Source organism: Condylostylus longicornis, unplaced genomic scaffold (genome assembly GCF_029603195.1).
Source record: "Condylostylus longicornis isolate FDR11 unplaced genomic scaffold, ASM2960319v2 ptg000135l, whole genome shotgun sequence".
Classification (NCBI taxonomy): domain Eukaryota; kingdom Metazoa; phylum Arthropoda; class Insecta; order Diptera; family Dolichopodidae; genus Condylostylus; species Condylostylus longicornis.
The window spans coordinates 9953263-9979467 of NW_026578103.1; the positions used below are offsets into that span (position 1 = coordinate 9953263).

General features: G+C 23.8%; 1 long non-coding RNA gene across 1 annotated transcript in view; it reads right to left on the minus strand.

Annotated features, from left to right (window-relative positions):
- The window catches only part of LOC129615252 (uncharacterized), a 59796-nt gene extending 34498 nt beyond the window's left edge, over nt 1-25298 (minus strand). The window contains exons 1-2 of the long non-coding RNA XR_008697441.1: nt 24244-25298; nt 23425-23631 (exon numbers count right to left, since the gene is read on the minus strand). This is a non-coding gene — a long non-coding RNA (uncharacterized LOC129615252). The remainder of the gene's footprint in view (nt 1-23424; nt 23632-24243) is intronic.
- Between the last annotated feature and the right edge of the window lie 907 nt (nt 25299-26205).

Sequence of the window (26205 nt, forward strand, 5' to 3'; positions counted from 1 at the left end):
ATATTCATGATGAGAATTTTTCCAATAATTCGTATTAAAAGTCTGTTATATACTTACATATTATACACATATATATACATATATATGTTTAACAACGATATTTATATAATATATTCAAAGAATATTATAATGCGAGTATTTAGCGAAAAGCTTATTAAAAATCACATTAAATTTACTGTTTGCATGCCGACATTTACAACAAAGCTATACGAGTATAAATTGTGATTGTAGAGCGTAACAGTAATGATTCCAAAATACGTACATCTATAATATTATTATAATATGAAAGGTATGCAATATGCATACACGATTATAGGAGAAGCATAAAAGTAAAAAGAGAACATTGTGAATGATGAATCCGTGTAAATAATTAAAAACGATGAAGAAAATTGTAAAGCCATAAAAAAGTGATAGGAGCAATGAAATATAAAAATGTTAAAATGCTATAAACAAAATTTATTTGTTAATTTTTTTTTTTTTATCTTTTTACTCTTTTTTTCTCTCTCTGAACACAATTTTACTATTATCATGTTAACGGTATAAAAAAAAAAGTATTGCTTTCCTTGTTCTTTTTTATTACTTTTTGTGTTTTGTTTCTTTTTTTTTTCTGTTTCTGCTATAATATTTTACTTTATTGCTAAGTATTTAACTTAAAAATAAGAATCCGAAAAAGACTGCGAAAAAAATAAGCGAACGTAAAAAAAAAGAAACACATCCAATAAAAAAAGGTTTAAAGGGATTAAACGAGTAAAATTTTACTTTATTATTATTGGGGGGTATAAGTTGACGGAGGGGTATTTGGTCATAACTAGATTAAAGTAGAAAACGTAAAGAGAAAAGTCAAAAAAAAAAAAACAAAACAAATATTAAACCAAGATATAGAAATAAAAGAGAAAAGTTAAGAAAATGTTAAAATTATAAGTAAGCGAATTGGCTTTATGGTATGAGTGTATATTCACTTTTATATAATACATACATATGTACATATAATAATTCGACTCAACTGGCACATACTTATAATTCTCTTTATTATGAATTGGTATATATGTATGTATGTATAAAGTGTAAAATATAAAAAATAAAAATAATTTAAGTCTTTACTAAAGAGTAAAGTAGCAAAATAGAAAAATTTTCTTCTTCATCATAAGTCCTTATCAACCTAATAAAAAGTTTAATAATCACGGTATAAACAAACATAGTATATATTATATAATATTATATAATATGTTTTCATTTATATATAAATTATATAGATAAAGCATACGCATACAATTTATTTTATATTACTCGTATACAGGGTTATTCTTCTATAAATTAATTATAAATAATTGACAGAAAGTTAAAGATTTTCCTTGAATTTAAATTTACGATGACTAAAAATATTTAAGTATTTAAAGGAGAAATTCATAAAGTAAATACTCGAAAACTTTTATAAGGAAATGTGAAATTCTAAGGGGAAAAATATAAATTTATAGTAAATCGAATATAAATTTTAAAAATAATTATCACAAAATTTTTATTGAATAATTTGTAGCATAAAGACCAATTAATTTTGGTATATCAAAGAAAATTTTGGCACTTTAATCTTCACTAATTTCCAATCCCAATAAATTGAGTTTCCAGGAAATTTTGTAAAAATTTCTTGAAAAATGGATTTTGTCTCAAAAGTTCTAAGAAATTTTCATTTAAAATTTTTCACTAACATAGTAAATAGAGTTTTTTGTCATTAGATTGTTTCATTTTAAAAGTACATTAAAATGTAGCATGGACCCGGAGAAATTTTTCATAGTATGAAATTGGAACTATAGTAGCAGTAATAGAAATTCTTCCAAATTTAATAATTTATAGATACTCGTAATATTTGCAACTAAAGTTCATATTTCTTTTATTCTTGATTACTTATATGATCTTCAAATTTTGCGAAAATCTAATATCAATATAATATAATTTCATTGTGAATTCTTGAATACCAGTCGCAGCCTGTCAGATTTACAGAAATTATTACAACTTTTCCGCAGATTTCTAAAACAAAATGAAACTTTGATAAGCAATAATATTATTTAATATTTTTGTACTTGTAATAATTTAAGGACACTGTCATAAATGTAAGGTTCCTTTATTTTATATAATACCTAATATTATATAGGAAACTTATCAATGTACATGAGTTATTTTGTATATTTGTATATTATATAGATTTTATTTTATAAGTAAGCACTTATGCTATATTAGTGCTAGAATGCAAGTTATAGGACAAACTCTGTGCTAAAGGGTAGAAATAAACTACAGTTAAGTTAAAGGGTAGAAATACAATATTATTTGTAGACAAAAATAAAAAAAAATATTCTTAAAGGAAATAAGAAATTCAATATAATATTAAAGGCTATGATAACGATAATGGTGATGATAGTGATGATAATTATGATGATGATTTTAACAACAAGGAAATTAAATTGAAAATAATTTTTTTTTTTTGATTTTTTGTTTGTGTATTGTTTTGTCCTTCCATTTTCAGCCATACTTCATTCTATTCGGAAGTTGTAATTTACTAACATAACTCTATTTAAAATGTTTATATAATATTACATGTATGTACGTATATAAAGAGATAGATAGCAGAGAAAATTAAATAACCACGGCCAACCAATATTACACTACAATGTAAATTTTAAAAGAATGAACTCTTCAAGGACTTTTTAGTAATTTTATTCTTTCTTTTTTTCTTATCATCAATTTTCTTTTGGTAATATTCAGTTTGCCCTTTAAAAAGTGAGAATTTTGTTTTTTTTTTTGGTGGATTCATTTGCATTTCATAAAGATTCTTCTATATTTGATAGCGGTATATAAGGAAGAGAAAAAACAAAAATGAGTGAAAGAATGAAGTAATGAGGAAAAAATTACTTTTTTTTTTTATTTCGTTGTCGACTCTTATTTTGTTAAAAATTTTTGCATGTTTCTTTCTTTACACCTAAATTAGAAAAACAAATTTAATGGAAAAGAAGTGAGAATTTTCGTTTTCTTTGTTTTCTCAAAAAAAAAAGTGGAACTTCTTTTTATGGGTTCAGATTAATTAAAGTTTTTAATTTGGCAAATGGGTAGTACTCTACTGCATAGAGAGAAAATATAATCAAAAAGTAAAACCCTAAAAAAAATGGAGAATAAGAATAAACAAAAAAACATTTTGTAAGAAAAAAAAGAAACGGAAAATACCCTTGGTAATATTGTTTTAGTCCTTTGGTGCTAAATTGATAGACAAAGAAATAAAATGAAAATGATTTAATTGAATCGTTTATGTAGGAGTGTCATTTACACTTGTAGAATTTAATTGAAATGTAAAATTGCAAACAACAAAGTTGTTTAGCATCATTTCTTTTTTATAGCTCATACTTTTTGTTTATTTATTGAATATCTCTTGTAATTCGATTAATTTTCAATACAAGGATAAGAGAAAAGAATTTTATTGTTTTTAGTTTAAATATTTTTTTAAAGTCCTGACGATTGATTGTAAGAACCAAATTTTTATTTAATAAGAAAATAAAAGTAATCATAATGAAATTGTAATGAAAAGTTGCCGTATGTAAATGACATTTTCAAGGAAATTTACAAATTAAAAAAATATACTTGGCAATAAAAACATTTCATTTTTTTAATTGATTTTCTTTTTAAATTCTATATAGGGTTGCCACTGTTAAAAAATATTTGTAAACCACTATGTGACAGAAAAAATAAACCCGTTTCGGAGAAGTTCAAAATACAAATTCTCTTCAGTCATTTTTAAGCTTTTATTACCATTAATGAAGGTACAGCATATTAGTATTCCTTACATAAAAATAAAGAAAGGATAATAATAAAGGAAGGAACATTCATTTATAAATTAAAATAGAGCAAATGGAATTTATTTTATCGCATTTCATTTTAACTAATTACACTAATTAAGTTGATTTGCCTTTTGGACAAATGGTGTATTTTAAAAGTTTTTACAACTGAATTTCTTCTTAAGTCGACTTAGGAAAGTGAAATTTCACGGTTTTGCAAAAGGCATAATATCTTATGTCGACTTTTGCAGGATTGAAAAATATGGACTTAAGATGATTTTACCGGGTCCATTAATCGGAAATGGAGGAGACTAGAGACACCGGAGATCTGGGATTCATAAGTTCAAAAACGTCTGACAATGCAAAATATCTTGAGTTGACTTGCCTTGCTGGTAGCGAATTATTGTTTTTTGTATGTACTACAATATTATACATTTGTATTTTTTATTAAAATTAAAAATCAGTCTTTGGTGTCCAAAGGCAACTCATTGCTTTTTGTTAAATAAAAAGGTCTTTTGCCAACACAGTGTTATTAATCGTGTCAAATTCTAATCTATTTCCTAGTTTTTTTTTTAAAGCCAAATCTATGAAAATTTTCTTTCAGCAGCAGCTGAGCTATGTTCCATACTCAAGTTTGAAACTTTCTCATTCTTTTGATTAGATTTATGAGGTAAAACCTAATTCTGTACTTAACGACTTAAAGGTATTTTTAATTATAAAAATTAATAATAACACTTATGATTATTATAAAATGAATTTCAAAGTGTGCCGATAAAATATTTTAATAAAGTGAGTAAACATTCTTATCGTTTATTCTTTTGACTAATACAATAATTATCTAGAATAAAGATTTTTAAATTCCACTTTAAAAATATTCAAAGAATTTTTATAAATCTAATCTTTTAGAGATCAAAAACTGATTTTATGGTAATCAATTCATAATATTCAAAGGAAATTAAAGAAAAAAAAAAGAAAAAAAAATTGCATTCATTCAGGCGTTGAAAATTTCAAAAATCAATAATAAAATACCAAAAAATTTATTATTTTCTTCTTTCTAATTTTCTTTTGTAAATAAAAAGCAAAAAAAATTCGAAAAACAATTTTCTTTTCGATTATCGTTTTCTGTTTTCTTATTCAAAAAAATTTCTGTAGAATTATTATAAAAAACAAAAAAAAAGAAGGAATAACAAAACATTTAATTCAAAAACAATAACAAGATTTTTCTTTATTTGAAAATAATTTCCCTTTCTTTTCATTATTTTTTCCCCGTTTTTCTTTTTTTTCATTAATATTTTATTTATCCCTTATTTTATTGTCCTTGTTTTTTGTGCTTTTAAAAATTTTAATGTTATTTAAGTGTGAATGGAAGGATAATATTGTCGCTAGCAGCTATACTAATTAGTTAAAAAGAAAAATTATTCTTAAAAATACACGAAATGAAAAAAAGAAAAGCAATACGAAAGAAAACTCAGAATATTATTTGCAATTCTCAAAGGATCACAATAGAAAAAAGAATGAAGAATAATTTATTAAAAATACAACAAATAAAATTTTTTTTTTGGCAAATTTTTCTAGTAATTTCATTAGAAATCGATTTTTTTTTCTTAGAATTTCAATTATTAAGTATTCAATTTTGAAGCCTGTGAAATTTTTCAAAAACATATTTTTTTTTAATTTTTTATTACCTTTAAGGATGTTAACTCAAATTACTTAACATTATTTCTCAATTATAACATCATTATCTAACATTTATTTAAAGCACTCATTCTTCCTTCCGTACAATTTTAGAAATTTTGTTAATTAATAAAGTTGGGTCAAACCAATGGTTTGTATTGTAGCACTTTTCCCTTCAACAAGTGAAAATTCTGCTTTTAAATACAGTCTATGTATAGCTATCACACTATTAAAATTATTTTCATTCATATACAAAACTATTTCTAGGATTGCATATATTTAGGATGAACCATTTATGCAGTCTTTGAAATAAAGCAAAAATTAATATAAAAAGGGGTTAACATAATGCTCGATTTTAAGGGTTAATTGTGTGAGTTAAGAAAAATAATTACATTTTTTAATTTCATGGAATTTACCGTTAGCTTTTTGCGTTTATAAAAATTTGGAAAGGCTTGCGGTTTCGGAAATATAAGGTGTCAAAAATTCAAATTTTACGAATTTCAAGAGGTGATAACTTGAGAGGGGGTGGAGATGAAAAAAATTTTCTTCTAACAAAATGAACTATTTATTAATATCTAAAAGCTCCTAAAATTTCAAGATTCTACAGTCTGGGGTCTAGAAGAAAAACGAAATCAAAAATTTGGAAAAAAAGGACTTTAAATAACGGTAAATTTGAGCGGCCATTTTGTTTTTCTTAAGTTGAACTATAGTATACCGCACAAAGGGAAGCAAGCCACTGCCTTTCTGCGTTTGCAAAATTTCAAAAATGCTTATGGTTTCATTGCAACAAATATTTAAAAAAGGCCTTTTTTAGGGTTTTGGGGGGGTATAACTTCTAGAGGGGGGGGAGATAGGTAAAAATTTTGTTCTACGGAAATAAGTTTCTAGTGAAGATCTATGTACGTATTAAATTTCAGCTTTCTATCTTCAAAGGTGTAGAAGTTTTGTAAACAGACACACGGACAGACGGACGGACGGACGGACGGACGGACGGACGGACGGACAGAGTGAAACTAATAAGCACTTTTTTCAAAAATTTTTTTGGAAAAGTGCTAAAAACTAAATGATGACTTTAAGTGCTTAAGAGTATAGTACTTACAAATTATTCCATAAAAGTTCTAAGTTTCATCTTAATACTATATCGGGTTTGTTGTTAATGTTAACTATTTTTTGAGTAATTAAATCAATCAAGTTTTTAAAATAATAATGAGGGATATAAATTTATGGTAAATTAAAATATGGCATTCAATATAATTTCCTGAACAAATTCAAATTTCAGTACAAATATACCTTTTATTAGAAAAATTATTGAAAAGGATTGCAAAGCATTGTCCTACATAACATTGGAACAATATTCATGATCAAATGGGAGAGTCTTAGTTTAGAAATTTCATAATGCTGCTTCGAAAATATGAAACTGCTTCTTTTGATAAATCAATGACATTATCTTAACATTTGTTTTGAGGTCAATATTTGAATAGTTAGTTTGTGCTGAAGTAATGGGTTTTCCCTTTTTGTGCATATTCTGCCAGAATGACGTCCATATAATATATTTTGTGTAGCTTTTCTGTTCTGACTGTAAAGTGGTGCAAATGATTTGGGTATTTACTTTCGGGATAAATTAAGTACGGAATATGAGAGGGGTACAATAAGCCACTGTTGGCTGCAGTAACCGGAGAGGAGGAATTCTTTTGCCTATATCTCACTTCAACAATCTAGAATCTACAAATCTTGAACATAATAAAAAATAAAATTAATGAACAATTAAGTTTTGCTTAAAAATATGCAATTTTTAAAAAATTTAATTATGTTAGGAAAAATGTATTCATTTTCTGACAAAATTTTTGCTTCATTTCTTCATGTTGTTCAAGAATGTTTTCTCTCATATTCTCAAATACTGTAACAAAATATTTTTTTAATAAATATCTTATTAAAGTATTTGAGAAAAGAAAAATAAGGAAAATAAGCCAAAAATTTTATGTCTCAAAGAATTCAATAAAATTTAGAACAGTTCTGAATTTTCTTTTAATAAAAGCTTAAATATTGTGAATCACAATTAATGAATGTCATTTCGTTTTTTTTTTTAAACAAAAGAAAGAAAAAATCAAATTTATTTTGTATTGTAATTTTGTATTTTTGTTTTTAGAAATAATAAATGAAAAGGTTATCCGTTATTAAAATATTACACAAAAAAAAATAAAACATATTCATAACCTTGATTCCCCCTACATTACCTTCCTGTTTTGTAATATGGTAATGGTGTTCTTTCAATTTATTTCAATTTTTTCTTATTTTCTTTAAGAAAACTTAATAAATTGGATAAAATGATTTCTTTTCAGAGAGACAAAAACTATAAAAATATAAAGGACGAAAATAATATATTTTATTAAAAATATTCATAATTTTTTATATCATACTTCATTAAATAAAATGTTTCATAAAAAAAAAATCAAACTGAATAAATAAAATAAGAATGAAAAAAAATGCTTACCACAGGTATTTGAAAAATCAATCAATCAAATGGAAAAATACAAAAGTATAACAGAAATAACAATATTGTTTAAAGGCATATAATAAAAGAGTGTGAGGAACCCAACAAGACAATAATAAATTCTTGGAAATTTAATAAAAAAATATGTAAGTAGATATGTAAGTATAAATAAATAAATAATACGTGTACAATATTTTCAATTTTGGTTTACGTTGATTTGATTAGTGTCTCTTTTTCGTTCCAGCCTTCTTCCTTGTACACACACCAATAAAAAAAATTTTTGACATCCGAAAAATATAAAATAAATTTTCGAACATGATCATAAATTTTTATTTTTTGTGTTTTGTTTTCATGTTTTCTGTTTTTTTTCTGTTTCTGTTTTGTATAACAAATACCAGATGTGTTATATTCTGATATTATTACTTTACAAACTGCAATAATTCCAATTGAATATTTTATTAAGTTATATTTAGTAGATCTGTGGTTCTTAAGCTTTTTATAGTAGTTGTGATTTACTAAAATATTTCATCTTTTTTCGGAATCTCTAATCGAATCTCTAGTTCGAATTTCTAATCTAAAAAATTGTTTTACAAACACTATGTAGTGAATTTTATGTACACTTTTTTTATACGTTTTGTATAACGAAAAGTGAGTAAAAAAGTGAATTACTTCTTGTTTTATGAGACATTCAACCAATACAAAAAATCACTTTACGAAATTATACAATATGGTGAGTAATGGTGAGAAATTAAATTACAATATTAAATAATGTAGTACACGTCAAAATGTACTCTATGCATTATTCGGAGAGAAAAAAAGCGAGATATTTATTTGAGAGCACTTTATGTATTTTGTGTGAACATTAAATTTTACTCTTTTAAAATAATCCATCTCAAGATTTTCATGAAAATCAATAATTAGTAAGTAAATTAAGCAAAACTAAACTATACTTTGCAGTTAAAGCAAGCATATTTGAGGTAGTATTTGCTGAAACATCACTTTATTTGATATTTAAGTAAGCATTAATAGAAAGGTTTAATGTTCGATTAAATCGTCTATAATAATTTTATGTTTTTATATATTTTTAGTTTTTTTTTATTCTACTTATCAATTTTATTGCTCTTATTATTGTTATTTCAATAAAATTTCTTTTAATATTTTTCTCTTCTTCTAGTTACACTGAAAATAACTCATTGTATTTTTCTCAAGAATTTTTTTTTTGTAGGATAAGTATAACAAAAGGAACTCTTTGTTTCTTCTTTATGTTTTACGTCAGAGTAGCTTTTATATTCATGTAGCGAGTATAAGAAAGATAAAATTTGACATTAGATAAAAATAAAAATCCTAAAATGAAAGTATGTGCATATAAGCAAGAAAAACAAACAATATTTTTGATATAACGTTGAAATATTTTTTTTTTTTCAACATGAGCGAACAAAATCACCTGCCAATAAAACTCTAAAAAATAAAAAAAAAACAAAAAACCAAAATACCACAAATGAATACAATGGAAAGATAAAAAATATATTTGAGTTTAGGTAGAACATGATTACATAAAACTATAATAAAAGACAAACAAACAAGCAAATAAAAAATAAAAAAAGGAAAAAAGTACAAAACTGAGAACACGTAAAACACGAAAAATGAAAAATAAAATGAAGGGAACAAACACACAAACAAAGTTATAAAAAAATATGTTCCGATGTCCTTGAATCCTTCAATATTTTTATTACATAATAATAATATATGTATATGAAACTAAAGTACACGTCAGTAATTTTGTCTTTTCTCTAAATTATGGCATTAAAAATGTTCCAATGCGTGTATAAATGAAATAAAAATATTGAAGTTGGCGTCACCCACTCTACTCGTTATTATCTAACTTTGCACATTAATCTAACTTTAAACGTGTCTTAATATCATATTATTCAAGTGCCATGTGTACTGGTCGTTGACACGCTCAGAAACACGAAATTTATCTATAAAACTATTATAGCTAGATTCAAATTGTTATACCGAATCTGCCCCTTATTTGCAAATGCTATAGTCGTACTTTCATAAAACTTTTTTAATATACATATGTATATGGTGGTTCTCAGCCTGTTAAGCAAAAGTTCTCCAAAACCATGCATTTTAATTAAATAAAAAAATTAAAAATTTAGACCAACTTTTAATAGATTTTATCTATAGAATAAATTATCAAAAAATTTGAACTTCGAACAATACTGAATACATTTCAAAAGCGACTTACAAGTCTAGCATTTTTAATGTATAAATATACAAACATACACTTTATGTACATATCATGTCTATATATGAATACCGTTATAGTTGCAAAATATCTTTTCATAAAAATTAAATTTGAAAAATATACCTAGAAGGGAATTTATAACAGCAAAAAATAAAAAATAGAAAAAAAAAAGAGAGGAAGAAAATCATTAAAAACTTACATTTGATGAAAAGGGAAAATGAAATTTGTAAAAGAGAAAAGTATAAAGAATGAGCGAGCAACACTAAAAGAAATGAAAACGTTGTAAAATTTTACACGTTAAAAACGAATACATGTGTGAGCTCATCACATCCAATCAAACGGAAGGATATAACAATAAAAATAACGGTAACTTTTATATTTTATTTTCTTTTTTTTTTTTTTTTGTTACATTTTCCAAGTTTTGTTATAATAAAACAGAAAGAAAAAAAGAGAATAAAATTTGGTTATTTGTTGCCTTTTTCTATTTCATGTTTTTTTGAGATTTGATTTTTTCTGTGTTCGGTTGAGCTCAGGTCTATTAGAAGGGAACTATTTTGGTTATGAAAATGATGATTTTGAATTAAAATAAAAAAATTCTTCACATTTCTAATAATAAGTTGTGGTTTTTTCGTAAAGATATTTAAAACCAAAGAGTTTAATATAAGTTATATAATAAATGCCTGAAACCTGAAAGAGACATTTGAAGGCACTGCAGTATAAATGATAAGTAAGAAAATATACAAGAAGGCTAGATTTGAAAATATTTTATCTACCAGAATTTTTGTACCTTAATGCAAAATCAATGGTATTCTATTACAATATAGTCTGTTCTGTTAGCAAAATTAGGATTACTTTGTTAATGAGAATAATTTATATTTTTTGTATAAAAATTAGAGAATAGAATTAAGAGCTGAATGAACTGACTAAAACAAACTTAATTGAAACTCACAAGTCACGTAAGCCTTTGTAATAAATTTATTCTATTAATTTATTTTTCCTTCTTCTTATTATTGGAAATATTTAATTCATCATATTTTTAAACCGGAAAGGGATTCAATTTATTAGAACGAAATGTTAATAGAATTTTTAAATTTTGTTACAAATTATGTAGAATACTAAATATTCTATTATTCATTGGAAACTGTTGATCAGAACATTTCGTTTTACACAAATTCAACATTTATAATTTCAGTGTCAGTTTTTTTTTTTTTTGAAATGAAGCATCTGTCTAAGAATTCATACATAAATTTGTTTAAAATTTATTTAACCTATATTATGATAGTAATAATTTTGATTTATTATCTGTTTTTGACAAGGCTTACATATAACTATGTATAGAAAAATCTTTAAGGATTTGCACAAAATTCCAATAAAAAAATTAAAGATTTTGTTTGGGACTCAAAAGAAGAAAAGAAATATATTAGGCATGACGAAGTCTAATAAAACCAGATAATCATGTGATGTCCGCCAAAAGTAAGAATTTACATCATAAGAAATAAATTACATTTAGGCATTCGTAGAAAGTGATTTTTACAGACAAGATCAACAGGCTCGAAAAAAAGCATATATAAAATGGAAATTTTTGACGTCTCCGAGTGAAGCTTAAATACGATTTTTTTGTCGTAAATATGAAAAGGAATTAATAAGCTTTATTTTCTAAATGCGTTTTCTCTGGAACTTTGAGTTTTATCATAGGGCTTATTTCTAAAAAAGTCACTACGAACTACGAAATCCCGTAAGAAAAATTATTAATAATATGACTTAAGAGTTTTTAAAATCTGCTAGCAGTCGTTTTTGGCAAATCGAAAAATAAATAAAGAACGTTTTATCTTTGTTTATAGCGCTTCACGGAATTAGTTTTCATAACTATCGGTATTATACCATCTCTTTTAAAGAATTATAAATTAATTGTGAAATGCTTCGAGAGTTAAATCTATCCAACCATCTCGGAGATATTGGCAAAAATTACACTTCACATTGTTAATTTAAAATTGCAGGCAATCCACGATTTTTTTAAAATTGACCCATTTTCGGGGAAAATAGGAAAGAACGTGTAATATTTCTTTTATTCACCAAGCGGAATTATTTACACAGAATTAATTAAGAGGAATGGAAACCTCTGAAATAATAATCGATTAAATGTCTAAAAAACATTTAAAATCAGTTCAGTTGCCTCTTCATATTAGTTAATTAATTTTTAGGTTACACATGAGGTAGTTTAAAAAATTGAAGACAAGATTTAGGGGCTGGCGAAATTTTTTAATTGAGGCAAATAATAAATGACAATAAATTTTATTTTTGTTATAACCGTATTGTTTAGTTATTAGAACATTAACCATTTTATCGAAATTAACTATTCAAAAATCCTGTACTTAAATTCTGAACGCAATTTTATTATTATTCTAGAAGGCATAACTAAAAGCGATTCTTAAATTTCATGTTTAGACTGATTTTTCATTTTATTCTTTTTTTTTTGACACAACAAAAATTTCATATCATTCTTCCATAATAAATACAATGTACAATTTAATTTCTCTGTTTTATTTTTGTGTTCTCTTAAAAATGTTAAGAAGTCAGCTTAAATTTAAAAACCGAAGGAAAAAACGGAAATTTTTAAGAAGATTGTAAATCAAAAGGATAAAGTTATCCTCTTCAGTTGTCTTCTTGCGTTTTACGAATCGTCATTCAAAATATAAAACGTAAAAAACGTATAATTTTGTACACAAGAAATTTACGCATATTTTTTAATTTGAATGAATGCAAATTTCGCACCTACACAATAACACAGTAATATTTCAAAAATTTATGTTTCAAAATTTATTTTCGTTTTATTAAATTGATAAAAGAATATTATAAAAATTTAAAATGAGGCTGCATTCTTTCGATTAAACTATATGAATAATTTGTTTTATGAAATTTTTATAATGTTAATGTAAATTCACTCTCCGATTATCTTCAAAATAAGGTAGAGCAGTGGATCTTAACCTTTTTTTGCTCGTGGCCTCTCAAAACCATCGATTTTCTTACGTGCCCCCCCCCCCCCCCCCCCCCCCACCTTAAACAAAATACATGCAAAAAACATTTTGCTTAAAAAGAGCATGACAATTTTTTTTATGAATTTAATGGAGAGATCCTGCTAAAAGTCAAAAAATCTAGTAGAAAATACTTTGACAAATAGAACGTTTGGAATGATTTTTCAAATTTTTGCTTTCTTTTAATAAATAAAATAAAGGTTTTTCTATTTAGTAAAATTAAAAAAATTGCTAGTAGTTTAATAAATTTATTTACTTAAGTAACCCAAAAACAATGCATACTAATTACTAATTTTTATAAAACTACTCAGTCAAAAGCTATAAAACATCATTTTAGAAGGAATTTTTCCATTTTTGAACAAGTTCACACAAATGATTTTAACTTTACTATTTAAGAAATAATTTTGGACCTGCTCTCATAGAACGTTCTGGTAGGATTTCTATAAAAATGAATAAACAACTAACGTGAGAAGAAGGGCGCAAACGTGATTAATCTTGCGCTCTAACATTGTAGCTATTAATTTGTTTCATTTTTGAATGTTAATGCAAAATAAACTATTCCCATTGACAAATACTAATTGTCGTGCAAATTTTCTTTTTTTTTTTATATTTACATTTTAATTTATATGTTTTTCAGCCTTTGTTTTCAAAATATTTAAGGTACTATGTTAAAGAAAATCACTGTGCCCTCTACAAAATGCCCTATAAAACGGAGAATCATATGGCCCCCGTTGAGAAACACCAAAGTAGAGGACAGTAATTATCCCATATTATTATTATTCATTATATTGATTTGTGACGGTATTATTTTATAGGTGCGATATATATATTGTGAATATATTAATCATATATATGTATATAGACAATTATACATTCACACATAGCATACAGTTTAAAAAGAATAAGAAAAAGAGAAAAATTTTCTTGAATTTCATGAAATTGTTTAACAAAATGTTTTTGGTTTCTATTGTATTTTTAAACGCTTCAAATGTTTTCTTTCTATTTTTTATCTATATATATTTTTTTTTATATTTTTTTTGGTATACAATAGATTCTCTAGCTTTTTTTTATTCGGCTTGAATAATTATTCTTTTTTGTTTTATTAGTACAAGGTTAAGAAGCAATTTGGCGTTTTTTCATTATTTAAGGTAAAATACGATTTTTATTTATTTTAATCTTAAGGAATGAGATAATTTTTTAGTTTAATTATTTTAATAGATTGGTGATCTGTTTATTAAATAGTAAAGGGTTTGAAGCAGTTTGTATCCTAACTTCTTTCCTATTAATGAGCACGTTTTCGTTTATTTGATCTACTTTTATTCGATTTCCGTTGGAAAATAAATTAATATGGTTATATAACAACTATTATTTTCGTGCAAATGCATATCCGAAAGCTATTATAAATTCGCCACTTTGTTTGATATAGATATGCATATTCCTACTCAGTGTCGAATTTATTTCATTTTATGTAAAACAAAATCAGCGCAATAGTCTGTTTCATAGTTGCTTATATGACATAAGTATTTGCTTACCCATATAGGATAACAAAGTCGTACCAGTATCACAGAGTGTTGACATGACCAAATTAAAATCTTCAATTTTGAACTGATTTCATTCAATGTGAACTTCACAAGATAATCAGTGACCTTTTTTAATTTGTATTTGTTTTGAAACAAAATATTAAAATATTATTTAAATTTTTTGTCAAATCTTGTACAGCAAATTGATAAAATAAAAATATTTTATTAAAATTTACAAATTATCACAATTTACAATTGACTTTTTTTCCACCAGTATTAAATTAAACCCAAAATAAAAAACTATGAAAATTATTTTGTTGTCATACAGTCACCTACAACATTTAGAATAATAATATAGAATTTCTTTTTAAATATTGTTATGCAAGGTTATAATAATAATATGATATGCACATAAACACAATTGCTTTTATGCTATTAGCATGCCATTTATAACATTTTTCCTGTCATTGTTGTAAATATTTTTCATACACAGAAAAATATACGTATGAGCTCATAATATGTCCTTTATGTAAAACTTTAATATTATTTAGTTTTAAGCAAATGCTTTGGTTTAGATACAGATACATATACATAGATAAGGAAAATTTTTTAAAATTATTTTGATAATAACACACAACAACAATTCCAACCAACTTATTTTCTATTTAATACGCTGTTAACCTTTAGGATTTTCTATGTACAAATAAAATGTTAAAAAAAAAATTAGATTTTTCTTTTCCTCACTTTTTTGGTGGGTTTGACTTTTTACATATTATATAAAAATTATTATAAAAATACAAAAAAATTTTAAGTTTGAGGTGAAGAGGAATTAAAGAAAAGAATGAAAATAAGAATGAAAATATAATTTTTTTTGGTTTGTTTGAATATCCTTTTTGATAATTCCGCTATATATGTAAGCCTGAACACACGTTATTAATATACATATATATGAATATATATATATATAAGAAAAATCATATTTAAAGTACTTACAACAAAAATACGATAAGAAAATTCTATACAATTGTATGAAAATATTTGTGTATGTAGGTAGTTAAAAGGAAGAAAAATATTAAAGTGAAAAACGTGCAAAGGGGAAATGTGAAAAATATGAAAAAAAGTGTTATTATGAAATATTCATATAATAATAATAATAACAGAAAATTGGAAAATTATACGACAGAAGGAAAAGAAAAAGAAAAACAGAAACAAGAAACTTAAGTACCACTAAAGAAACAAAATACGAAATATGAAAATTCGTTGGAAAAAATTCTTAAGAATGAAAAGCCGACAAATTTAAAAAAAAAATATTTTTTCGTTTTCTTCTTCTTATATACTTATTTCTTCTTCCTTCCTTCTGCCGCTATACTCGCCTTATACTTAAGCTTTTCCTTTTTTCTTTTTTTGTTATTCTTATTGTTATCCTTACACAATCATATTATATTTTGTCTTTTTCACACATATCCGAAAAAAATAAAATCGTATATAAAAATACGTGTGAAAGAGAATAAGGTGACACAAAGTTTAGTTTCATTAACGAAAAAAAAAAAAACAAAAGAAAAATATCGACCAACAAAGTATAAAAATATGAAGAACGTGAAGTTGAAGAAATCCAAAATAAATAGTAAGTAATGAATAATCTATGGCTAATTGGATAACTGAGACTGGAGACCGTAATATTGTGTAATGACTGAAACTGTTACCTTATATGAAAAATTAACATTTTCGTTCAAGTTGTTTTTAATTTCGTAAATAATTAAAGAAATAAAGGGAAACTTCGTCATATTATGCGAAACATTTAATAAAATGTCAGATCATTTTAATAATAATTTAAAGGAGCTTTGTATTCACTTAATTTAGATTTCTGATCACATTATTGATTCTATAATATTTATGAAAAGAAATTGCATTTTCTCGATTTTATTATAAATAATAATACAGACAGATAATAAGAAATTATCATTATAATAAGGATTATTATCTTTATTCAGATAAAGATCGTCTAATTTTAAAATTTTTCCATTTTATCTTAAATCGTAAAAAATGTGAGATAGAAGGTTTCTCTTACACGAGCTTCTGATCATTCCTTATATGAATTTCTACGTATTTATGAATGAATATTATAGAAATAATGTGTTTAATTTGTATTCCAAAAATTTGTATTAAAAATATTTTTGATGTTTTTAAAAATGAGTGCTGAATACATTGATACAATGAATTTGTAATAAGAGAACAATGTTAAATAAATTGATATTTTTTTAACACTCTATATTATAAAACACTCTAGAAATAAAAAAATATTGTATGAAAAAAAAACAAATCCATAGAGCAAATAAAAATATACATACAAGACAAAATGATAATATTTTATATAAAAAAAAATTGAGAACGAATTGAGAATGAGAGGAATAATGTTTCATTTATAAAAAAACAAATTGCTCACAATTACTCTCATTGAAAATATGGTTTTGTTTTTTGGAAATTTTTGAATGTAAAACAAATTTTTATTTTTCTCACATTTAAGCACAAAATTACTCACACGTTCAAATATTTGAGAAAAGTTTTATTTTTAGAAAATATATTTTATTCTACCAATACTAAAATTATTAATTACACTCTTTCCTTCAGAAGTAAACTTTATATTGAACACGTCTGTGAAGAACGGCTATTCCGTTGAATATATTAACAAATTCATGAGGAGGAAAAAATGAAAAATTTAAGGGGAAAATATCAGCATGTTTTATAAACAAAACAGTTTATTGGAACGTAATGTGCATTTTAAACTAATGATCATCTCCCTACGAATTTGATAAATAAACATATAAAGAAATATATTATTAAGATATTGGAAACCAACAGCAAATACGAACCGAGGAACTTCTTAAATTCCGCTGAGAAGAAATAAAAGAATCATTAAAGATGCGAATTATACAAAATTGAATGCAATAATTGCGACATAGACCAAACGAAGAGACCTGTCATAACAAGGCATAAGGAACGTTTAAATGAGGTAAAATGTTGAATTTTTCATTTCCTTCATTTTAATTTCAAGAAATTTTTTATGGGAAAACAACTTAATTTTAAATCCTTAAGATTACTAAGTGTGATTTTCATATTCAAGAATAAATATAATTTAATTATCAGAAAAGATTTCATTTTTGAAAAACATTTCGGAGAACGAGCAAAAAAAAAGAATTAGAATCGAAAAACATCTTGGTAATGGCTAATGAGAAGCATGTCTTTGAAAAGAAGATATAAATTTTTTATTTTCCAAAAAGGAAAAGTCATCTTCGTACGAAGACATTTTTAAAAACCACTATTCCATTGTATAAAATTTTCTAATGCATGTTCAAATTCAATACCAGAAAAAGTTTATGTACTGTGAAAGTGAGTCACTCCTATCTAAAATAAAAACTTAAAAAGTGCAAAGAATTTTCAATAGTTTGACAAGAAGTCTTTCTGGTTTCAATATAAAATGGCCAAATATTTTGTATGATTTCCTTCGAAAAATTTTTATCACGTTATACCTTTTTATACACACATATATATTTATATATATGAATATAATTTTTATTATTTCTTTACGCCAAGAGCTCCATAATAATGTATATACATATTGTGTACATACGACTAAAATTAATTCAGAGAAAATATTTTTATAAAAATATTCCATGTATAATATTTTAAGAATTTAATTCTTTAATGCGTGACATGGATAATCATATTCACATACTAACATATTTCATATTTTATAATAATATTATATCTTAAAATCTATATACATTATATGTATATATATTATAGACATATTGAAATTCTGAAAATATGACAACAATTATAGTAGAAAATAAGGAAAACAAAATAAGGATTATAATCATATAACGTTAATATGATAGATGATAATATGATAATAATTTCTTTATACTTATAGAGAAAAATGTTGTTTGGTACCATTTTGAGGGTATAACATATTAAGAAAAGGATGTGTATTATGTTAAGCTAAGAAAACAGAAACCGAATTCCATTGAATATAATAAAATATATTTCATATAAATATGATAGAGCTTAAAACAGACACAAGTTATTTAACATACTTAAATACATAATATCTTTTATATTAATACATATATATATATATGGTATCTATGTCTTTATGTATACACAACACACCAATATACCTACATTTATTTGATTAAGTACTTAATTTACTTTTCCCGGAAGTCACATTTCCGTATACGAATATAAGGATTGTATATTATGACAGACATATGTTACAAATGTATCTCATGGAATATGTATAAGTATATAGAGATATTGGTGCTATTATGTCGTTTGACTATTATCTTATTATATATTAAAACAAAAATGAAAATTTTCATATGCCGGGATTAAAATAATAATTCAGTTTCCTTTTCCTTTTATATTAAATATTAAGGACTTTGTTTAAGTAACTTCATATTTTTACATAATATGAAATGGACTTAAGAAGAATCTTTCATTTGTTTGAAAATATATTTATGAATAAAAATTGTCAATTATTTAATGAAATATGTTCATATTTTTTATAAGGATCTGTAAATAAAATTTATTTTATTAATATACTCGTAAAAGGTGAATTTATTTTTGCGTCAAAAAAAGGAATGGCAGTTTATGCAAGTATTTTTATAAATTTTAACACCTGATTTATAACTGTACGTGGGTTATAAATTCAAGAATTTCTATTAAATATAACGCAGCTTATTTAAATATTTATGTCTTGCAGGGGAAATTTACTAATTTCAGTCAGTAAATGACTTATAATCTATATAATATAAATTAAATGAGTTCAATAAGAATTTTAAAGAAGCATTTAATTCCTCTTCTTGGTAGGTAAAACGCTTTTCACATTTTGTGATTTTTGATTTGTTTCTTCTTAATTAAATTTCTTTTTAAATTTATGATAATAATTTTGTTATAATATTAAATGGCAAATTCTCGTTAAAATTAAATTTATAAATTTCGCCTAAAGCTATTTTTCAATAATACTATACTGCAACTTTTAAAATAAGTTCTGTTTTTTCTGAAAATATTAAATAACATATATTGCATACATTCAGGAGAACGTAGAAATTTTTCAATATTTTTTAAATATTCAAAATGAATCTCTTTTTTGAAATTATATGAAACTTAAAAGAATTTATTTAATAAAAGAATATTTTTTCCAAAAGAAAATTTTGTTAGCGCTGCTTGCTTTCAGTGCAATAAATCCAATTAATACTTTTTGCATTAAAGTTTTTCCAAATAAATTAATCTAAATTAAACTAGGGTATCTAAACAGCAATTTTTGACCGATATTATTATTTTGAAATGATTATGAATTTTATTATTTTATGCAAAGTATCTAGTTATTATCAAAGTGCGCTACTTTATACCATCGTATAGGGCCTCATGTGTAGACAAAATTCTTGTATGGAGACAATATTCACAGGTTAACAGATTCGGAGTTACAGGGCCTTAAAGACAATTTCGACTGCTCTTTTTACTTTTTGAAATTTTGAGAGTAACTCCGTGCCTGTGTAAGACAGGCGCATTATTAAATATGATTTAAAAACCACAGCGTAAGGTCTCTTTTGTGAATATCTAAATTAGTTATAATCCGTTCAGATTTGGGAATCACATGACTTTAAAGTTTGAAAAATTAAAAATTTTAATTTTTCATTTTTACAAAAAGTTAATTATCTAGGTAAAGTAACATGGAAGCTTTCTCCAGTTTTAGCATAGCTGGTAACCTCGTCTACTGACCTTGAATTTGGTATTTGAGTCACCTTGCTACCTGCTTTGGTTTAAAATTTATTGAGAAAAATAGAGTGATGCAAATCTTATTTTATATCAATTTTTTTCCTTTAATGACTTAGAAAATAATGTACAACATATTACGGAACCAATTAAAAAATTTTATAAAATTCTTTACTTGACAGACCCAAGATTTATTAATATTTTTCTAGTTAAATTACTTAAAATTTCTAATTATGGCACGAGTTCTCTGACTAAAAATTATTATTGAAACGGCCAATCATTGCCGTGATCTTTTTTTTTTAATTTCTATTTTGTCAAATTTTGTACATATTGTTTTTAACTTTAAATCTATGTTCTTTTCCTTCGTTTTTAACTATATTCATAATATTATTGGGACGTACATATGCATGTAAAAATCTTCAAATCCATTAACACAAATAAACAAATACTATCAAATTTTTTTGAACATATTTTAAGAAAATTAAAATTCTATAACTAATATTTTGTTCCAGTCGCAGCTATGGTTTAAAAATATAAACATTATTAGATTTAGTATTGTTTTTCAAAATGAGATGATTGAAAACCAGTTATGTTTAATTTGTAGATTACAATTTGGAACATCGATATTGGAAAATTTATCATAAGCCATAAAAATATCTTGCATTCAGCAATTTTTTAAATAAAAAATTATTATAGAATTTTCCAAATAAATATAAAATTGCTATAACAATAAATTTTTTAATATTTCATAGGTGAAAAAAAGCCTAGAATAAATGAAATTTTTTTCTTTTGTTTTGTATAATAAATAGCTTTAGGCTTTTTCGAAAACGATTTTCATTCTTTATAGATATAAATTTTCTGTTCTACAGATTATCTTATTTTTCTTTGAATTAAAATTAAAAACATTGAAAGATTTACATAAGAGAGAAGGAAAACACAAAAAAAAACCAAAAATGTCTCATATCCTTCAGCTTTTTTTTTTTTATAAATGAACGCATAATGCACACATTCTGTTCATACAAACGAACGTACAGAAAAATTTTTAACGCTTTTAAAAAGCCGTCGTTTTGTATTAACTTTGTTATGTTTTCATTTCTTTTTTTTTTTTTTTTTGAAAATGATTCTCATTTTATGGAAATGAGAAAAAGCTAAGCGATGAGATAACAAAAAAAAAAAAATAAATAAAAGAAAATCGTCTTAGTGTAAAGCTTTATGTACCAAAAAATTAAATATATTTTCTTCCTTCATTCCTTATTATCCTTTTATGCTATTATTATCCTTATTTGTTTTATTTTTGTATTATTTTTTTTCTATATTTTTCTATATTATATGCTGTATATACAGGGTGCTTCATTTAAAATTAATTAAAATCAAAAATAGCTATAATTTCTTGAGTTTACACATTTTTTTTTTATTTCATTCTTTAGAACAAGATTTTTCTTTAGAACATTCTTTAGAACAATTTTCAGTCCTTTAGATTCTAAGACCTTTAGAATCTTGAACTATAAATGATTGTTTTCCTCTATCTCCTATACAATATAAGATTTTTTAATATTTTGTGACTCAAATTAAAGATTGAGAAAAAATTCTTTAAGAAAAGTTTAGAGGTCTAAAAAAAGAAGAAAAATTTAGATAATTTCCAAAGCTCGAATGCTTGGTTCGAATTCTCGATAAAATACAAAATCAAAGATAAGTTTCTTATAACCCTTGCACTAGTCTTTTTAAACTAGTTTATTTGAAGCTCTTTTTCGCAAGGGAAGTTATAAGCAAAAAAAAAAAATTGGCGAGTAGAAATTTCGTGAAAATTCTTTAAAATTTCGTACCGTTCTGTATTGAATTTAAATCCTGTACCGTTCAGATTTGACACCTAGTTCTACACAAATATTATACTCAATTTTGATACCCTAAATGATATATGTTATGACACTGATTACTGAATCACCCTGTATAATATGTATATTTTTGTAAATATATGACTTTTTATTGTTTGTTTGCTTGTTTGTTTATATTGTTGTTTTTATTGTTGAAATGTGATTTGATTTTAATATTTTTTTTTGTTTGTTGTTTATACAATTATAGTTTTTCTTTTGTTAATATATTTTTTTGATTATTATTTTTATTTGGTTACTTTTTTTTCTTGTTTTTTATCTTGATTCTTGTTTGCTGTTTTTGTTTTTCTTCTTATACTTTTACTTTCATTTATTATTATTATTGTAAATAAAAATCGCTATTTGATTTGAATTTAACTGGCATATTGTTTAGTTTTATTTTATTATTATTTTTATTATTTTTGATTAAGTTTTCATCACAATGGTATTTATTGAAGATATACAGTAGAATCTATGTAAGAGGAAACGATTTTTTTGTGTATTTTTTTTTAATAATACAAGAACAAATTGAAAATTTAATAAAATTTTAATTGCACGAGAATTTTTAAACAAAAAAATTTTCTTTTACTTATAAAGAAGTATAGTAGTTGTTAAAAATCTTTAACTTATATATGAGGGCGAAATGAATATTAATTGAAAGAATAAAATTCATAAAATTATCAGTAAATTACTAAATGTACAAAAATCTAAAGTAATCATTGCTCTTTAAGAAGGAAAAGGGCCAGGAAATTTTTTTTCAATAATAAGATATTTTCTTTTTTTCCGAGTTCTTCTTATTCAATTTCGATAGTATAAAAATATTTTTATTACAATACGCAAATAATAATGTTAAGTTCAATTCAATATTTGTGTGGGTGTGTGTCTATATGTATATAACAATTACCTTATTTTTATTATTGGTATGTAATAATATGTACTTACACAAAAAATTTTAATATTAAAATAATAAAATCATAATAATAAATAATTTAATTTACCTTTTTCTTAATCATTTTCGAGTTTCGAAGGAATATTGCCATTATATTTTTATGGTAATCATGCTTCTTATATATACATATAAATATACTCTAATTTTATGTGAGTTAAATTATAAAAATTGGAAAAAATTTGGAGGTAATTTTGAGAAAAAAAAATTAACAATATTTGATATTATTATTATTGTTATTATTACATTAGAACAATAACTGGAAGGAAAAAAATAAATGAAATTAAATATGGAAATTATTTAGAAATTTTTTTAATAAATTTGAGAAATATGAAAATTTTTCAATAAAATAATTCGTGTTACTATAATAAATATTTTATATTATAAATTAATTTTATTCAAATATTTTAAAAATTCCTGAATTTATTTGCTTCTATTAATATTAAAAACTTGTTTTGCACTTTTCTTCTTAGTTTTATCCGTTTTTCCAATTCTGTTCTTCTAATGCACATTTTATTTTTTAAATTTTAAGACACGGAATAGTTAAAATTATAAAAACAAAAAAATAAAATATGAGTAGAAGAAAAAATACAAAATCCTTTTGTTTTTTGGAATATTTTCTTAGACGTACGGCAATGGGCATAAGTGACAAAATAATGGCAAGAGTGTTCTTTTAAAGTAGTTCGCAGAAAAGAAGAAAATGAATTGTGTATGAAAAAAAAAATTAATTTTTTTTCTTTAATTTTATTTTTTGTCTTATTTGATTGTTTTTATTATCATTTTTGTTTTGTTTGTTGCCACTTTAATGAAAAAAAAATTTTTTTTTATTGTCTCTCTAAGGATAACACAACTTTATTTTTTTTAATTTTACATTTTTTCCATTTTTTTTTTGTCTACTATTATTCTTTTCTTTTGGGTTATTTTTTTTATATTGGGTTTCTACCAACAGATATGACTCAAGTGCATTTTGGTTTTTCGTTTTTTTTTATACTTTGATATTTTCTTACTTTTTTTTTTAATTTTTGTGTAGAGTAAACAACGGCGAATACCAACGACAATGGTTATTAGCACAAAAAACAAAATAATAAAAAAGTAAACGAAAAAAAACAAAAGAATCCAGTGGTTTTCTACTATATTCTTAAAGATATCACAAAAAATATAAAAAAAAGGATAATAAATTGAAGATATGAAATAAAAATTAAACAAAACAAAAAATTAAAAGAAAACGGTTTGAAGTGAAATTCTAACAAAGAAAGATTATTACTGTACGGAATAAATAACTAAAAATAAGAAAAAAGAAAAAATGTATAAAACATTCAAATTTCAGTTAAAATAAATATTGAAAAAAGGAGCAAGGATAAACATTAAAAAGAATGAAAATAAAAAAAATAAAACTCAATAAACTGAAAATGAAGAGAGAAACAAAGGAATTTCAAAACGAGGTTAAAAGGTTACGGTTTGTAGCACAAAAAAGGATTGAGACAACAAATAAGTTCGGGTTATCCCGAAAATAAAGAAAAATAAAAAATAAATAAAAATGGACGTGGAAGGAAAATTAAATTGAACTAGGATATTTTGCACATCTTTGTGATTTTATTGATAGAAAACGGAAAGAAATTAAAAATTAATTAGAAAAAAATTAATAAGAAATATTTAAAGATGGACAAAAAATAAAAAAGATGAGAATGTCAAAAATAAAAACACTTATTTGCTTTTAAAATTTTATTTTAACGCGTTTTTAATCCGTTTTTTTTTTGTTTTGCTTTTAAATTAGCATTCAAATAACAACAACAATTTATTTTTCCTTATAACTTTAATCGTCCCGATATATTTTTGAATTAAATGCCACAAAAAGGCAAAATAAATAAATAAAAAAATATGTTTTTTCTTTTTTTTTTAATTTATTAAATTTTCGCTATTATTAATAAAAAGTTCGTAACAAACGATGAAAAACGACTGAGCTAAAACATAGGATTCGCACAGTTTTTATATATACAAGAGAATGAGAAAATATGAGAGCGAGAGAAAGAGAGAGAGTAAAAAAGGAAAAAATAAAAGTTTTCTGTTTTGAAACCTGTCAAAAATTTTTTTTTTATTTATTTTTCTTATTTTTATTGTGGAAAAAGCTTTTTTTTACTTTATAAATTGAGAGTACTATAATGCACAATATCTTCATTATGATTTTAGATTTCTGTTTTTTTTTTTTTCATAAATTTATTTGGGTAGATGGTACATGGCACATGTGTATATTGCTTGTATATAATTAAATTCTATATAAAATATATTATTATGCTTGTTTCTATATCTCTGTGATTATTAAATAGTAAGAATAATGAAAATGTCAAAATTAAATACGCATAGGTAAAATGTTTATAACCGTTTTCAATACCGTTACGATGATTTGTGTTTGTGTGTGTTTGCTTAGTAGTGTTTATATACTATTTTTTTGCATATTTTGGGATTTATTACATATACATTTTGTTGTTATATTTTTTTTTCACGTGTTAACCTATATAATACGGAAAACAAGAAGTTCATTTCATTACAAATATATAATGAGCGGAGACAGAGCTTTTTTAAAATTTTTTGTTTTGGGGAAAAGTTTGTATATAATATACAGTTTTTGAAATAATAAGAAAAAAGGATGTTGCCATTTATGTTCAAATATAATTTTTTTGGCATTAAAATTTTAATGGAAAATTTTGTTAGAAAATGATTGATGAAGAAAAACCTGAAATAATTCAGAATAAAATTTTAAATTCTTTGTTGCTAAAAAAAATGTTTTTTTTTTTAATGTAAAGCAATTATTCATGAAAAGCGCTACAAAATTTTT